Source organism: Phascolarctos cinereus, unplaced genomic scaffold (genome assembly GCF_003287225.1).
Source record: "Phascolarctos cinereus isolate Bilbo 61053 unplaced genomic scaffold, phaCin_HiC Scaffold_5;HRSCAF=322, whole genome shotgun sequence".
Classification (NCBI taxonomy): domain Eukaryota; kingdom Metazoa; phylum Chordata; class Mammalia; order Diprotodontia; family Phascolarctidae; genus Phascolarctos; species Phascolarctos cinereus.
The window spans coordinates 143642474-143646852 of record NW_027555958.1 but is presented as its reverse complement, the minus strand read 5'-3'; the positions used below and the strand labels follow the sequence as shown (position 1 = coordinate 143646852).

At 47.5% G+C, this 4379-nt stretch overlaps 1 pseudogene; it reads left to right on the top strand.

The window, feature by feature from the left end:
* The first annotated feature begins 406 nt into the window (after positions 1-406).
* LOC110197572 (nuclear speckle splicing regulatory protein 1 pseudogene) lies at positions 407-1909 on the top strand (annotated as a pseudogene).
* Positions 1910-4379: the final 2470 nt, after the last annotated feature.

The window sequence follows — 4379 nt, the reverse complement described above, 5'->3', positions numbered from 1 at the left end:
GGAAAAGGGTGTGGGTGAGAACTCCGATTGGAATAAGATCAAACAGATGGGGCTAGGGCTCTCAAGGGAAACAAGGGGATTCTAATTGGAATAAGATCAAACAGGTGAGATTAGGGCCCTTAAAAGGAAACAAGGAGATTCAAGAAGGGAAGTCAATAAGTGGGAGCTAAATTCCCTTTGGGGCAAGGGACAAAGACCTTAACTTGGGCCACACGCCATCATTCCCCCCTCAAACAAATTGGCAAGTTCCCAGCTTCTGAAACTGCTTCCTGCTGGAAAGGGGCTTAGAGTTGTCCCTGCCTCTCTGGGTCCCATTCGAAGGGTCAAACTTCAAAACCTGGCTGATGCAAGGTTCAGCAGGCTAAAGTCCTCTAACACTAAGGTGTCAAGCATAGGCCGGAGCAAGATGGCAACTCCACGCAGGCAATATGGGCTCATTTTGCCAAAGAAAGCGCAGCAATTGCAGAAACTTGTTTTGCAGAAGCCATCGGTGTTTGGTGATGACTCTGATGAAGAGACTTCCATGAGCTACAGCCTTCAGAGAAGCCTTCAAGAAGCAAGTGATGAAGCAGACCAAACTTGAAATCCAGAAAGCCCTAGCAGAAGATGCCACTGTGTATGAATATGACAGTATTTATGATGAAATGCAGCGGAAGAAGAAGAAAGTAACCTTAAGTTGCTTTTAGTAAAAGACAGACAGCTAAGTACATCCACAGCCTACTAAAAGCAGTTGAGATAAGAAAAAAGGAGCAAGAGAAAAGAATGGAAAAGAAAATTCAGAGAGAACAAGACATGGAAAAGGGAGAATTGATGATAAAGAGGCATTTGTGACATCTGCTTACAAGAAGAAACTTCAGGAGAGGGTTGAGGAAGCAGAAAGAGAGAGGAGAGCTGCTGCCCTGGAAGCTGGTCTGGATGTAACCAAGCAGAAAGATCTCAGTGGATTTTATAGGCACCTTTTAAATCAAAAGGTTGGAGAAGAGGAAGTGCCTGAATGCAGTCTTCGGGAAGCCAGCTCTACTATAAAGGAGAAGTCACAGGGCTAGTCTGATGAATTAAATCCAGACAACAGAGTCCCAGATGAAGGAGAGGCACCCAGAGCCAGAGTGAAAAAAGAGGAAAACCTTGATGCAGACAGCCACCTTAATGTGGACAGCAGCAAGGAAGGTGATAAAATGGTGGACAAGAGTCACTGGAGCTCCAGGGGTGGCAGGAGCCATGTCCACTCCAGCTCCTCAGGGGAGGACAGAGGGCGCTGTGACAAGGGCCATCCCAAGGGCTCTGAAACAGGAGGCAGTGATCCAGCTGTGAGGGACAGAGGTGACCAGCATCAGGACCGCGGCCGTGAAAGCCAGCTTAGGAAGCAGGACAAATGTCGCATTGACGGTGGTCGCCAAAAAGAAAAAACAGATCAGCACAGGCCCATGGAAGACAGCAGTAAAGAGTACTCCCGGAGAAGGGGAGAACAGGGGGAGGAGGAGGCGGGGAGTGGGAGAGAAGAGAAGCACTGGCGACCGAGAGCCGAGGCAGGAGGAGGACTGGGAGAAGCAGCCCCCCAGGGGCCGAGAGCGCCGAGAGACCGGCATGAGAAAAGCAGAGACAAGGAGCCGAGCAGCAGGCCTTCAGAGAGGGAAGGGCAAGCTCTTCGGGGCACATGGCAAGCCGCCTGGGGAGGAAGGCTCCAGTGAGGGGGCAGACGCGGAGAGGGCCTCCAGCCCCGAAGGAACACGGGGCCCAAAGCACCAGCAAGAGGGGGGAGGGGAAGGAGGGAAGAAGCCACCCCAAGGCTCAGAGCAAGTTTGCAAAGCGCAGCAGCAAAGAGGCCATGAGGTCAGCTCAAGACCACTACCTGGCCAGGCAGATGGCGCGGTGTGGTGCCAACACCTACACTGATAAGGAAGAGGACTGAGGGTCATCCAGCAAGGGGCTAAGAATGTGTGGAAAGCAGTGGCTGGCTGAACTGGCTGGAGGAGAGAAGAGGGCGAGGACTTTTTTTTTTTTTTACATTTGTTAGGGGAGGGGTACAGCAACTTATACACGTTTTCAGCACACTGGAATTTAATGTAAATAAAAATGTCCTTGGTTTAAGTAAAAAAAATTAAAAAAAGACATGCAAATCACTCCAAGAAAGTTAGAATTGTAGGGACACATCCCTAAAACCCTCAGTAAATTTAGTGGGATCTTCAGAGTATGACCCAGTCTTTCCTTAATCTGGGTGAGGTCTGAAATGGAGAATGGAACATGCACCCTAAGTGTCCCGACAGGCAAGGCAGGCAGTTCCCTTGAAGAAAAAAGCCTTGAAAGCCCTGCAGTAGCAGTGACTTTCCGGGGAGGGAGGAAGGAAGTCCCACTTTTCTTGAATGAGCAACTGTGGAGTGCCGGGCTGAACCGGCAAGGCAGAGGAATAGGGCTGGCAAGGGGGAAGATTACCTGTCACCAGAGGAGAAGGAGGAATCAGGGAGAAGACACTCCAGCGAGATCCCGCTGCGGAGCCTGAATAGAGATGCAGAAGTCTGGGGAGGAGGCACTGAGCCGAGAACCTCGTCTGGAGCCTGAGCGGGGTCCTTCTGAAAGCAGAGGCTGGGGCGAGGCCCCTGCTCAAGGCCCGAGTAGAAGTAGCCTCTAGAGCAGAGGCCTGGGGAGATTGGAAAACAGCCAGAGAGGCCCGAAGAGAATGGGGTGGAGATAGGTGCTGGGGAGGTGGTACCAATGGAGGTTGGAAAGAGGGGGATGCCATAACCCTAGGAGCCATAAGAGGATCGTCCAAAAGGTCTATTTGGTCCCCACTCTCCACTAGTGGTGGCTCTAGCTATGGGCATCTTACAATCCTTTCTAAGAATGTAATCTCTAGAAAGCTCAACAAAAGCCATTAAATAAGAAGTCTTCACTCATTTTCTTTCTCTAGGACAATATTTTTCTAATTCTGAAAGAGTCTTTATGCATAATGTCCCAAAAAGAGGCCATGCCTCACAATTTTCCAGGTGATACAAACGATGTTGTACAAATGCACCAGCTTTTTCTTTTTAAGTTCTTTACAGAAGCTGAAATTTTCCCAATTTAGTAAAAGACAGACCAAAGCTGAATTCTTGGGAAATGAAAAGGATTGACCCATTGTGGGCTTAGGGAAAAGAAAAAAACAAGGAAAAGAAAGAAAAAATATATATATCCAACAGTTTCCCAATTGCCTAGTGCTGAGAGAATTAAGAAGTTTGAAACTATGCTTCCTGACAGGGAATCCATCCTCTATGCTAAGGAAGGTATACCCAAGTCCAAGTGTTCAAAGAGAAGCACTAGACCGATAGCCTGAGAACGTCAGTAGAATTTGAGACAGCCTCGTAGCTGTCTGTCCCAGAGGAACCTGAAAGGTCAGGCCGGAAAACACTTCCAAGGCAGCCTGGCTAGCTGCTTGGAAATCCCTTTCCCAGCCACAAGACAACAAAGGAATTGGGGAGGAGGAGGAGGCTTACCAGTCGTGACTGAAGAAGAGTTTGAGATTTGGCAGTGTTTCCCATAAGATGAGGTCTAGAGGTGTTGGGGTGCTGGAAACTTCAAATTCACAGTACTGGTGCCTGAAAGAATCAACTCAACTCTTCTTCAGCCAGAGGAAAAGTTTATTAAAAAGGATAAATCACATAAGCCAAGTAATGCCCATAAAAAACGGGCCTGCATGAGAGAAAGTCTCAGCCTTTTGGGCTTGGGATTCTCTCTCGAATGGGAGCCAAGGTAGATCTTATATAGTAAAATGACTTTGAGTAGTCAGGGGAGGGTCTGGGAAAAGGGTGTGGGTGAGAAATCTGATTGGAATAAGATCAAACAGATGGGGCTAGGGCTCTCAAAGGGAAACAAGGAGATTCTAATTGGAATAAGATCAAACAGGTGAGATTAGGGCCCTTAAAAGGAAACAAGGAGATTCAAGAAGGGAAGTCAATAAGGAACCTACAGTGGGAGCCAGATTCCCTTTGGGGCAAGGGTTCTTTGAACTCTTCTTTGGGCTCTTCTCTCTTTTACCATCTTCTTTCTAAATTATGGTCCAAAAACCATTTAGGTTTTTAATCACTATGCTGTACACTAAGATAAATATCCCCCAATGCTCTAATTTCTCAAACAATATAGCACAGGAGTGAAACTGATAAGGAATATACTTTTAAATTTCACTAGCATGATGGCCCAAGGTCCTTGTAGAAGACCAAAAAAGCTGATGACCTTTAAGCCACTAATCAGCAACTCACAGGTCACAATCCAGCAACTCATCAAAGCCAATCTTTCCCTGACCCCTATACATAAAAATAACAACAATGATAACAACAATAACTAGTCTACCAATTGAAGCTGTCACTAAGTGTAAATGTCTACCTCCGGAGGTGGGGTAAGGGAAAGGT